Consider the following 14,221-nt stretch of genomic DNA (forward strand, 5'->3'; position numbering starts at 1 on the left):
AAAACAAGAGCATAAACGATGCAACTGTAAAAATGCCAAACCTGTTTTACTTGAAAAAAATGAACATCCATTAGGACTCTTTATCGGCCTAAGGATAGTTGCAACAGGACCCATAAACACAACACCAGACAAAAATCTCTATGACATTCCTCGTGTCTGGCTAAATCTCTACAAAAATTCAATGTATGTAAAAGAGCCAAAAATCTGGAACTCTCTGCCCAAAATCTCCAGAACTACTGACTTAACCTTTAAACTATCCAAACGTAGATCAACGTTCACATGCGTAGCACTCCGATTGTAGATCTACGTTTTACTTTACATGCTTTTAACCTTGGAACGATAAGACTGAGTTGCCAAGACATGACAGAATGAGGCTGTGCACTCAGCATGCGCAATATGACAAAATTTGGGGATGCCGGGAAAAATGCGCTCTTCATTTTAAACAAAAAAAAAAATGTTTTTTTTTCCCACAATATTCAGAGCGGTACACACATGAACACTGATCTATGTTTGGACAGTTTAACCCTTTCAGGGTCCAAGGCCCAAATCTGGAGTCACGCACCAGTGTCCAAGATATTTAAAAAAAAAAATTTGTTATTTTTTCTTATGAAATCGTAGAGAATCTTTTTGTGAAGGTAATAAAACAAAAAGTACGAAAATTGGTGGAAAATTGACGAAATTATGCTCTCGCGAATTTTGATGTGTCAGCGATATTTACGAATCGGCGATTTTGCCGACTTTGACTCCCATTTTAGGCCAATTACATTATTCCAATCAACCAAATTCTTAGCTATTTCACTAGTATTACTTCTATTCTATCGATTGAGCACAAGAAATCGCCAAGTCAACTGTTTCAACTACAAAATAAAGTGATCGGAAATTGTTAATTTGGCCAATTTAACACAAAGTTCAAAATATTCCAATTTCAAAATAGGGTCCAGAATGAACAATGTAGGCATTCCTAGCACTAAACTAACATTTCCTCTGTTCATTAGTTATGTTTTGAGGCTTTACAAATAAATTCCATTTTGATTTTTTATTCACATAATGAATTTTTATTCACACCAAAAAATAGAAGATTTACTGTTATGCAATACTGTAATAATTGTATAAATATCATCACCATATTTGTGAATGTATATTAGACCCACCAGCTGACGTGTATTAGACGTATGAGGTCGTTTGTTTACTCTTGAATATCGGCAAAAATTTAACATTTCTGCTACTTTGAGCTCAGTTTCAAGCCATTTCCGATGCTAAAACCAATCAAAATAATCTCTATTTCTGTAATATGTCTTCCATTCTATCAAATGAGACCAAGAAATCGCAAATACAACTATAAAAAAAAACGAAAAAACACTGCAAAGTTGCTGTTTTAATCGAAAAATCATGATTTCATTTTTTTTCTCTCATTATGCACAGTGTGCTGCAGGATCTGTTTTATGTGGTGCACACATACCACATAGATGTATTCTCTCATATCTAGGCCCAAATGTACCACTCACAGTTTATCAGAGTGAGCTGAGCTCATGGCGTAGATCCACGGTTTGGACCCTGAACGTAAAACCGTAGATCTACGGGACGGACCCTGAAAGGGTTAAGGGTTAACACGCGTATTCAAAACTACCATTAAAAAACACCTTATCTCCCAAACTCACCCCATCATCATCAACTATGTGAAAGTCACACAGACTATTTTGAGTATCATGAGCACATTCAAAATAAAACCGACTTGCTCTCATTATCTGTAATTCACCCAATTTTATACTTACACTCACCCAACTGACTGTAATCATAAAAATCCTAATTTTAACTTGACTCAAGAAATCGTAATGACACGATTGCAAACAAACCATACCCCTGGCCGGGATTGAACCCGCGGTCATAGAGTCTCAAAACTCCAGCCCGTCACGTTAGCCACTAGACCAGCTAGCCTTATTGTGGCTAGCTGGTCTAGTGGCTAACGCGACGGGCTGGAGTTTTGAGACTCTATGACCGCGGGTTCAATCCCGGCCAGGGGTATGGTTTCCTAATTTTAAGTTAGTCCAAAGTTTACCTGAAATACTCTGCCAATATAGGAGCTTTTGATTATAGCAACAGCGCATCATGCCGAGATAAAACCATTCCCATCACTAAATTATACTAACTGCAATACTGTTACATGTATTTTTTTTTTTTATTATTATTAACACACTGGCTGATTCCCACCAAGGCAGGGTGGCCCGAAAAAGAAAAACTTTCACCATTATTCACTCCATCACTGTCTTGCCAGAAGGGTGCTTTACACTACAGTTTTTAACTGCAACATTAACACCCCTCCTTCAGAGTGCAGGCACTGTACTTCCCATCTCCAGGACTCAAGTCCGGCCTGCAGGTTTCCCTGAACCCCTTCATAAATGTTACCCTGCTCACACTCCAAAAGCACGTCAAGTATTAAAAACCATTTGTCTCCATTCACTCCTATCAAACACGCTCACGCATGTATATGTATGTGTGTTGTACTGCCACACTGTTATCAATCTTATTAATGTTAAACTTTTTAGTTACCTAACTTTTATACTTCGTAATAATAAATAGTGTAATAAATATCTTATAATATGTAAACCACACATTATAAGCTTTGCAAGGAAATAAAAAATTTAAATTTTCAATAATGTAAAATAATGAATACAGCCTCCTCACTTAGCGACGGAGTTCCGTTCCTGAGACCACATCGGTAAACAAATTCGTCGCTAAGTGAGGAGCATACTATAATGGTAGTGGGTTTGTGTCAACCATCTTTGATATTGTTTTAACGTCAGCTTTGCACCATTTATAACATTTCTGGTATATTTTTAATGTTTATACAGTAGTGTGCTGTATATTGTAATAAACAGAATACAGTGGACCCCCGCATACCATTGGCATCACATAACGTTTAATCCGCATACTGCTCGCTTTTATCGCAAAAATTTTGCCTCGCATACCACTCAAAAACCCGCTCACCGCTGTTCGTCCGAGATGCGTCCAATGTGTGCCCTTAGCCAGCCTCACATGTGCCGCCGGTGGCATTGTTTACCAGCCAGCCTCCGCGGTAACATCCAAGCATACAATCGGAACATTTCGTATTATTACAGTGTTTTTGGTGATTTTATCTGCAAAATAAGTGACCATGGGCCCCAAGAAAGCTTCTAGTGCCAACCCTACAGCAATAAGGGTGAGAATTACTATAGAGATGAAGAAAAAGATCATTGATAAGTATGAAAGTGGAGTGCGTGTCTCCGAGCTGGCCAGGTTGTATAATAAACCCCAATCAACCATCGCTACTATTGGTGGTACAGCTGCTGCTGCTGCTGTACCACCATCAGCTGCTGCTGCTGCTGCTGTAGTACCGTCTGCTGCTGCTGTAGCATCATCTGCTGCTGCTGTAGCATCGTCTGCTGCTGCTGTAGCACTGTCAGCTGCTGCTGCTGTTGTACCACCATCAGCTGCTGCTGCTGCTGCTGTAGTACCGTCTGCTGCTGCTGTAGTACCGTCTGCTGCTGCTGTAGCATCGTCTGCTGCTGCTGCTGTAGCACTGTCAGCTGCTGCTGCTGTTGTACCACCGTCAGCTGCTGCTGCTGCTGCTGTAGTACCGTCTGCTGCTGCTGTAGTACCGTCTGCTGCTGCTGTAGCATCGTCTGCTGCTGCTGTATCACTGTCAGCTGCTGCTGCTGCTGCTGTAGCACCGTTGTTGGTGTGGCTTATTGAGAATACCAAGAAACAATTAACCCCAGAGGATTTGCCACCCAGGATAACCCAAAAAAGTCAGTGTCATCGAAGACTGTCTAACTTATTTCCATTGGGGTCCTTAATCTTGTCTCCCAGGATGCAACCCACACCAGTCGACTAACACCCAGGTGAACAGGGAAAAATGCCTGGAACTAGTGCTCATATTGGTGAATTTAAAGCCAGCAAAGGTTGGTTTGAGAGATTTAAGAATCGTAGTGGCATACACAGTGTGATAAGACCTGTTCTGGAAGAAAATGCCAAACAGGACCTACAGTACTCAGGAGGAAAAGGCACTCCCAGGACACAGTGTCTCATCAGTCATTGCTGCATCTTCAATAAAGGTAAGTGTCATTTATTCTTCATTTAGTAGACTAGTACATGCACAATATATATTGTGCATGTACTACTCTACTATTGTGCATGTATCCTTCTCTTTGTGTGTAGGAAAATGTACATTTCATGTGGTAAAATTTTTTTTTCATACTTTTGGGTGTCTTGCACGGATTAATTTGATTTCCATTATTTCTTATGGGGAAAATTCATTCGCATACCGATCATTTTGCATAACAATGAGCCCTCTTGCACGGATTAAAATCGCTATGCGGGGGTCCACTGTAGAGGAAATCAGCTCTAATATACATTATTTAGGTATTCATACTGGTCAGAGCCAGTCATAAGTTCGAGTCATCGTAAACGAGTACGTCGCTAAGTGAGGAGAGGCTATAATTAAAATCTACCAAGTCGCTAAGTGAGGAGAGGTTATAATTAACCCTTTGACTGTTTCAGCCGCATATGAACGTCTTACGAGCCAATGTGTTTGACGTATATATACTAAATAATTCTAGCGGCTTCAAATCAAGCAGGAGAAAGCTGGTAGTCCCACATGTGAGAGAATGGGTCTGTGGTCAGTGTGCAACATATAGAAAAAATCCTGCAGCAAGCAGTGCATAATGAGAAAAAAAAACTCCGACCGTGTTTTTGGATTAAAACGCTGACTTTGAGATGTGTTTTTGTATAGTTTTTATGGTTATATTCTCGTTTTCATAGTCACATTTGATAGAATGGAAAACATATAGAAATAGTGGTGCTTTTGATTGGTTCTAACATGAAAAGGACCTTGAAATGGAGCTCAAAGTAGGAGAAATGTTTGATTTTTGCCGATGTTCAAAAGTAAGCAAATGATGTCATTGTCCAATAAATGTCCAACTAGCCATTCTAATATGCAGTCATGAATGGGTTGATGTTATTTATACAATTATTACAATATTGGAGTAGTCTGCATAACAGTAAATCTTCTATTTTTTTTGTTTGAATAAAAATTCAAAATAGAAAGCAAGAGTAATATTAGAGGGGCTGGAGACGTGACTGATGAACAAAGAAAATGTTATTTTAGAGCCAGGAATGTCTGCATTGTTCATTCTGGACCCTATTTTGAAATTGGAATATTTTTTTAATTTGCATGAAATTGGCCAAAATGCCAATTTCTGACCACTCTATTGGAAAGTTGAAATCGGTAAATGGGCAGTTTCTTGTACTCAATCGATAGAGTTCTACAGAAATAGTTATGAGTTTGGTCAACTGGAACAATGGAATTAGCCGAAAATAGGGCTTAAAGTGGGGGAAATCGCTGGTTCGTAAATGTCGCCGGGGACACTAACTTCGCTAGAGTGTAATTCCGTAAGTTTTCCTCAAATTTCATACTTTTGGTGTCATTACCATCGGGAAAAGATTCTGTATCATTTCAGAATTTTTTTCTTTTTTTTTTTTCAAATTTTTTAGCACCAGGAGACACCTCAGGATTTGGGGTTGCGACAGTCAAAGTGTTAAAATTTACCACGTCGCTAAGTGAGGAGCGGCTATAATTAAAATTTACCACTCTATACTCAATGTCTATTTCTCATCAGTGTCAACAATAGCATTATTCTGGCAATAATGCTCAGGCATGTTAGTGACTTTCTGTGTACTTAAGAACGCTTCATAACTGTAGTGTAAAGCACCCTTCTATCAAGACAGTGATGGAGTGAATGATGGTGAAAGTTTTTCTTTTTCGGGCCACCCTGCCTTGGTGGGAATCGGCCAGTGTGTTAATAATAAAAATAAAACACTTCATAATATGGAAATAAAGTTTGTATTTCTATTTGTTTCCCCAGGATGCATCCCACATCAGTCAACTAACACCCAGGTACCTACTTACTGCTAGGTGAACAGTGACAGCAAGTTGTAAGGTGACTAACACCCAGGTACCTACTTACTGCTAGGTGAAGTGACAGCAAGTTGTAAGGTGACTAACACCCAGGTACCTACTTACTGCTAGGTGAAGTGACAGCAAGTTGTAAGGTGACTAACACCCAGGTACCTACTTACTGCTAGGTGAACAGTGACAGGTGGTGTAAGGAAACACGCCCAGTGTTTCCACCCATGCCGGGTATCGAACCATGGACACTCAGTGTGTCAGTTTAAGAAAGTACAGGTACAATTACAGGTACAAGTACACGTACATAAGTATAATTACCATACATAGTGTAAATTACCCACAAGAATAGCCCAAAAAAAGGTCAGACTTATTTCTCATATAAATTATCAGTCTTGTCATAATCATGAGGAAGTGCTAAGCCTGTAAGCTACATAGCCCCTAGAGAATTAAAGACAATCAGGTTTAATCCAAGAGGTTAACTTCAATTCCTTGGATCAAAAGCCCTTTGAGATGGGTGCCTCGAGGCACCCCTCTCGAAGTCGTAGCAGTGTATTACCGTATAAATGTACACTTATGGGGGTTATACAAGACACAGGGAAATGGGAGGCAATCAGGGTTGATTCAAGGAAGGGGAAAAACAGAGCTCCAACTCCTCGGATCAAGAGCACCAGCATCAAGGAAGGTCACTGTATAGACGTTTCACCGACATCCGAAATTTTTGCTGCAATGTAAGAATCAATTAATGTATTGTGAGACACGTTAATTATAATAATTATAACACAAAGACCCATTACCATGATATATTAACACCCATTACCAGGATAAATTAACACCCATTACCATGATATATTAACACCCATTACCATGACATATTAACACCTATTACCATGATATATTAACACCCATTACCATGATACATTAACACCCATTACCATGATACATTAACACCCATTACCATGATATATTAGACCCATTACCATGATATATTAACACCCATTACCATGATATATTAACACCCATTACCATGATATATTAACACCCATTACCATGATATATTAACACCCATTACCATGATATATTAACACCCATTACCATGATACATTAACACCCATTACCATGATATATTAACACCCATTACCATATATTAACACCCATTACCTGATATATTAACACCCATTACAATAATGTAACACCCATTACCATGATATATTAACACCCATTACAATAATGTAACACCCATTACCATGATATATTAACACCCATTACCATGATATTGTTGGGATCCTCTCCAAGATACGATACTACGTGCCGCAAACTGCCCTTCTCACACTATACCATTCACTTATATATCCATACCTCACCTATGCTATCTGTGCTTGGGGATCAACTGCAGCAACACACCTAAAGCCAATAATAACCCAACAAAAAGCCGCAGTAAGAATAATCACTAAATCCCATCCCTGGCAACACCCCCCCCACTCTTCATAGATCTAAACTTACTCCCTGTTCAGAACATCCACACTTACTACTGTGCAATCTATATCTACAGGACCTTAAATTCCAATATTAACCTTGACCTAAAACACTTTCTTGATAGTTGTGACAGAACCCACAGGCATAACACCAGACACAAACATCTCTATGACATTCCCCGTGTCCGACTAAACCTTTACAAAAATTCAATGTATGTCAAAGGCCCTAAAATCTGGAACACCCTACCTGAAAATTCCAAAACTGCAGACACATTCATCACCTTCAAAACTACCATCAGAAAACATCTTATCTCCCTGATACACCCCGTCAACTAACTACACGAATACCACCTGGTGGTTCACACTTACACTCACTCGCCCATTTGACCATAAACAGAAATATTAATCTCAATCTTAAAATAATGAATCCTGTGATATTCCAATACTGAAACTATGTACTGTGCCAAAACAAAAGCATTCACATTGCTAAACTCACAAACTAGTATTTAGTCACTTAGCCATAATACCAACTTACCTCATAATTTTGTAATATTTTAAACCTAAGATTTAATTTAAGTCTGCCCGAAATGCCCAGCCATGCTAGGTGTTCTAGTGGTACACTCTGTAATGCCCAGCCATGCTAGGTGTTCTAGTGGTACACTCTGTAATGCCTATAGGTGTTCCAGTGGTACACTCTAATGCCTAGCCATGCTAGGTGTTCCAGTGGTACACTCTAATGCCTAGCCATGCTAGGTGTTCCAGTGGTACACTCTAATGCCTAGCCATGCTAAGTGTTCCAGTGGTACACTCTAATGCCTAGCCATGCTAGGTGTTCCAGTGGTACACTCTAATGCCTAGCCATGCTAGGTGTTCTAGTGGTACACTCTGTAATGTCCAGCCATGCTAGGTGTTCTAGTGGTACACTCTGTAATGCCCAGCCATGCTAGGTGTTCTAGTGGTACACTCTGTAATGCCCAGCCATGCTAGGTGTTCTAGTGGTACACTCTGTAATGCCCAGCCATGCTAGGTGTTCTAGTGGTACACTCTGTAATGCCTATAGGTGTTCCAGTGGTACACTCTAATGCCTAGCCATGCTAGGTGTTCCAGTGGTACACTCTAATGCCTAGCCATGCTAGGTGTTCCAGTGGTACACTCTAATGCCTAGCCATGCTAAGTGTTCCAGTGGTACACTCTAATGCCTAGCCATGCTAGGTGTTCCAGTGGTACACTCTAATGCCTAGCCATGCTAGGTGTTCTAGTGGTACACTCTGTAATGTCCAGCCATGCTAGGTGTTCTAGTGGTACACTCTGTAATGCCCAGCCATGCTAGGTGTTCTAGTGGTACACTCTGTAATGCCCAGCCATGCTAGGTGTTCTAGTGGTACACTCTGTAATGCCCAGCCATGATAGGTGTTCTAGTGGTACACTCTGTAATGCCTATAGGTGTTCCAGTGGTACACTCTAATGCCTAGCCATGCTAGGTGTTCCAGTGGTACACTCTAATGCCTAGCCATGCTAGGTGTTCCAGTGGTACACTCTAATGCCTAGCCATGCTAAGTGTTCCAGTGGTACACTCTAATGCCTAGCCATGCTAGGTGTTCCAGTGGTACACTCTAATGCCTAGCCATGCTAGGTGTTCCAGTGGTACACTCTGTAATGCCCAGTCATGCTAGGTGTTCCAGTGGTACACTCTGTAATGCCCAGTCATGCTAGGTGTTTCAGTGGTACACTCTAATGCCTAGCCATGCTAGGTGTTCCAGTGGTACACTCTAATGCCTAGCCATGCTAGGTGTTCCAGTGGTACACTCTGTAATGCCCAGTCATGCTAGGTGTTCCAGTGGTACACTCTAATGCCTAGCCATGCTAGGTGTTCCAGTGGTACACTCTAATGCCTAGCCATGCTAGGTGTTCCAGTGGTACACTCTGTAATGCCCAGTCATGCTAGGTGTTCCAGTGGTACACTCTAATGCCTAGCCATGCTAGGTGTTCCAGTGGTACACTCTAATGCCTAGCCATGCTAGGTGTTCCAGTGGTACACTCTAATGCCTAGCCATGCTAGGTGTTCCAGTGGTACACTCTAATGCCTAGCCATGCTAGGTGTTCCAGTGGTACACTCTAATGCCTAGCCATGCTAGGTGTTCCAGTGGTACACTCTAATGCCTAGCCATGCTAGGTGTTCCAGTGGTACACTCTAATGCCTAGCCATGCTAGGTGTTCCAGTGGTACACTCTAATGCCTAGCCATGCTAGATGTTCCAGTGGTACACTCTGTAATGCCCAGTCATGCTAGGTGTTCTAGTGGTACACTCTGTAATGCCTAGCCATGCTAGGTGTTCTAGTGGTACACTCTGTAATGCCTAGCCATGCTAGGTGTTCCAGTGGTACACTCTGTAATGCCTAGCCATGCTAGGTGTTCCAGTGGTACACTCTGTAATGCCTAGCCATGCTAGGTGTTTTAGTGGTACACTCTGTAATGCCCAGTCATGCTAGGTGTTCTAGTGGTACACTCTGTAATGCCTAGCCATGCTAGGTGTTCTAGTGGTACACTCTGTAATGCCTAGCCATGCTAGGTGTTTTAGTGGTACACTCTGTAATGCCCAGTCATGCTAGGTGTTCTAGTGGTACACTCTGTAATGCCTAGCCATGCTAGGTGTTCTAGTGGTACACTCTGTAATGCCTAGCCATGCTAGGTGTTCCAGTGGTACACTCTGTAATGCCCAGTCATGCTAGGTGTTCCAGTGGTACACTCTGTAATGCCCAGCCATGCTAGGTGTTCCAGTGGTACACTGTAATGCCCAGTCATGCTAGGTGTTCCAGTGGTACACTGTAAGGCCTAGCCATGCTAGGTGTTCTAGTGGTACACTCTGTAATGCCCAGCCATGCTAGGTGTTCCAGTGGTACACTGTAATGCCTAGCCATGCTAGGTGTTCTAGTGGTACACTCTGTAATGCCCAGCCATGCTAGGTGTTCCAGTGGTACACTCTGTAATGCCCAGTCATGCTAGGTGTTCCAGTGGTACACTCTGTAATCATTATTTTACTACATGTAAACCAGACAATAACCAAATTCTGTAAACTCAGCATTGTAATACTTATAGAGAATAAATTTTGAATTTGAATTGAATTGAATATATTAACACCCATGACTGCATTACCATGCAATATTAATCCCCATGCCCCATTACCATAAAATTAACCCCCATAATACCATTACCATGAAATATTAATACCCATGATCCCATTACCATGATATATTAACATTCATGGTACCATTACCATCAAATATTAACATTCATGGTACCATTACCATGATATATTAACATTCATGGTACCATTACCATCAAATATTAACATTCATGGTACCATTACCATCAAATACTAACATTTATGGTACCATTACCATAAAATATTAACATTCATGGTACCATTACCATGAAATATTAACATTCATGGTACCATTACCATGATATATTAACATTCATGGTACCATTACCATAAAACACTAACATTCATGGTACCATTACCATAAAATATTAACATTCATGGTACCATTACCATCAAATATTAACATTCATGGTACCATTACCATGATATATTAACATTCATGGTACCATTACCATCAAATATTAACATTCATGGTACCATTACCATGATATATTAACATTCATTGTACCATTACCATCAAATATTAACATTCATGGTACCATTACCATAACATTCATGGTACCATTACCATCAAATATTAACATTCATGGTACCATTACCATGATATATTAACATTCATGGTACCATTACCATCAAATATTAACATTCATGGTACCATTACCATAACATTCATGGTACCATTACCATCAAATATTAACATTCATGGTACCATTACCATCAAATATTAACATTCATGGTACCATTACCATCAAATATTAACATTCATGGTACCATTACCATCAAATATTAACATTCATGGTACCATTACCATCAAATATTAACATTCATGGTACCATTACCATAACATTCATGGTACCATTACCATCAAATATTAACATTCATGGTACCATTACCATAACATTCATGGTACCATTACCATCAAATATTAGCATTCATGGTACCATTACCATAACATTCATGGTACCATTACCATCAAATATTAACATTCATGGTACCATTACCATAACATTCATGGTACCATTACCATAACATTCATGGTACCATTACCATAACATTCATGGTACCATTACCATAACATTCATGGTACCATTACCATCAAATATTAACATTCATGGTACCATTACCATAACATTCATGGTACCATTACCATAACATTCATGGTACCATTACCATAACATTCATGGTACCATTACCATAACATTCATGGTACCATTACCATAACATTCATGGTACCATTACCATCAAATATTAACATTCATGGTACCATTACCATAACATTCATGGTACCATTACCATAACATTCATGGTACCATTACCATAACATTCATGGTACCATTACCATAACATTCATGGTACCATTACCATAACATTCATGGTACCATTACCATAACATTCATGGTACCATTACCATAACATTCATGGTACCATTACCATAACATTCATGGTACCATTACCATAACATTCATGGTACCATTACCATAACATTCATGGTACCATTACCATCAAATATTAACATTCATGGTACCATTACCATCAAATATTAACATTCATGGTACCATTACCATCAAATATTAACATTCATGGTACCATTACCATCAAATATTAACTCATGACACCAACATTACTGCTGGAGGAGCGCCAAACCCACATGGATGGCAGAGCCATGGTAATGGTAGTTGACCTGAGGAATGGCACTCCAGCTCCTGGTCCTGGGATCAAGAGCCTCACAATGTTGTCTCTCAACTTTTAAGAGATAAACACTGATTTTCCGGGTAAATCAGACTAATTATATTTGTTTTAACATTAGTGAGGTGGTAGTGTGGTGGACCGGCTGCCATTTTAACACAAGAGAAGGTTAATTAGGGAGAAAATAGCGTAAATAGGAAGAAAAACGTGTTAAATTACCGAGTCGCCCCCAAGAGCCCGTGTTATGGCCTGGTAGCGTCTGCTGGAGCTGTTGATTTATCCCAGGATGGACGACACACTTACTCAAATACACTCTTTCTTATTCCAGGTGAGACGACGTTCTTACCGATATTTTTATTAACATAGGACGATCAACATTATTACTAAATATACTGTTGCTTATCCTAGAATTAACGACGTTCTCACCAACGTTTTTTTTTTTTATCTCAGAATGATCAAGATCATAAGGAAGTGCACTCATACTTATCCCAGAATAGACGACATTCTTATTAATATATTTATTATCCTAGGATGATCAACATTTAAGAATGCACTGTTTCTTATCCCAGAATAGACGGCGTCCATACCAACATTTTTATTATTCCCAGAATGATCAACATCATTCAAATATAGACTGTTGCTTATCCCAGAATAGACGACGTACCTAATAAATATTTTTATTATCCCAGGAATATCAACATCATTTAAAAATACACCGTTTTATTATCCCAGGATGATCAACATCGTCACTAAGTACACTCTTACTTATCCCAAGATGAACGACGTTCTTACAAATATTTGTTAATTCTAGGAAGTACGACATCATTAATAAATACACTTTCGTTCATCCCATGATATAATTGATGATTTTTTTTATTTATTTATTTATTTATAAATTTAGGCATACAAACAGAGGTACAAAACTACAGGTAAGAGCAGCATGCCAAAGCCACTTACATACATAGCATTACGGGCTGACTTAAAATTAACTTAAGATTAACTAAGTAATGATGAAATCAGTGATAAAACATTATTTAAAAAAATAATAAAGTTAGATTTAACATTTGTCTGATATAATTGATAATATAATTGATAATATAATTGACGATATAATTGATGATATAATTTATGGCATAATTTATGATATAATTGATGATATAATTGATGATATAATTGATAATATAATTGATGATATAATTAATGATATAATTGACGATATAATTGATGATATAATTTATGGCATAATTTATGATATAATTGATGATATAATTGATGATATAATTGATGATATAATTGATGATATAATTGATGATATAATTTATGATATAATTGATGATATAATTGATAATATAATTGATGATATAATTGATGATATAATTGATGATATAATTGATGATATAATTGATGATATAATTGATGATATAATTGATGATATAATTGATAATATAATTGATGATATAATTGATGATATAATTGATAATATAATTGACGATATAATTGATGATATAATTGATGATATAATTGATGATATAATTGATGATATAATTGATGATATAATTGATAATATAATTGACGATATAATTGATGATATAATTGATGATATAATTGATGATATAATTGATGATATAATTGATGATATAATTAATGATATAATTGATGATATAATTTATGGTATAATTAGATTTATATTTTGCCAGGGAAGTGGCTAGTTTATTGAGCATCCCATATCCATCCTGTGGACGGTAGCGCCAGAGCATATGGATACACAAAAGGCCTAGGAACTAGGCCCCAAAGGGTTAACAGGAATACATATGGATTTATATCTACATATCTATAGTTCACTTATCTGTTACAAGCAAATTTAGGAAATTTGCTTAGTATATCTGGTATCTTATTTTCATTAATAAGATATCTTGACATGTCACATAGGTTATTATACTGTCTGTCTCTGTATTC

At 38.4% G+C, this 14,221-nt stretch overlaps 1 protein-coding gene across 1 annotated transcript in view; it reads right to left on the reverse strand.

Annotated features, from left to right (window-relative positions):
* LOC128697246 (uncharacterized) overlaps positions 1-12,591 on the reverse strand; it is a 106,708-nt gene extending 94,117 nt beyond the window's left edge. Inside the window, exon 1 of the mRNA XM_070104172.1 lies at positions 12,485-12,591. The gene's annotated coding sequence lies outside the window, so the exon portion shown is untranslated. The remainder of the gene's footprint in view (positions 1-12,484) is intronic.
* Between the last annotated feature and the right edge of the window lie 1,630 nt (positions 12,592-14,221).

Source organism: Cherax quadricarinatus, chromosome 89 (assembly GCF_038502225.1).
Source record: "Cherax quadricarinatus isolate ZL_2023a chromosome 89, ASM3850222v1, whole genome shotgun sequence".
In the NCBI taxonomy this organism is placed as follows: domain Eukaryota; kingdom Metazoa; phylum Arthropoda; class Malacostraca; order Decapoda; family Parastacidae; genus Cherax; species Cherax quadricarinatus.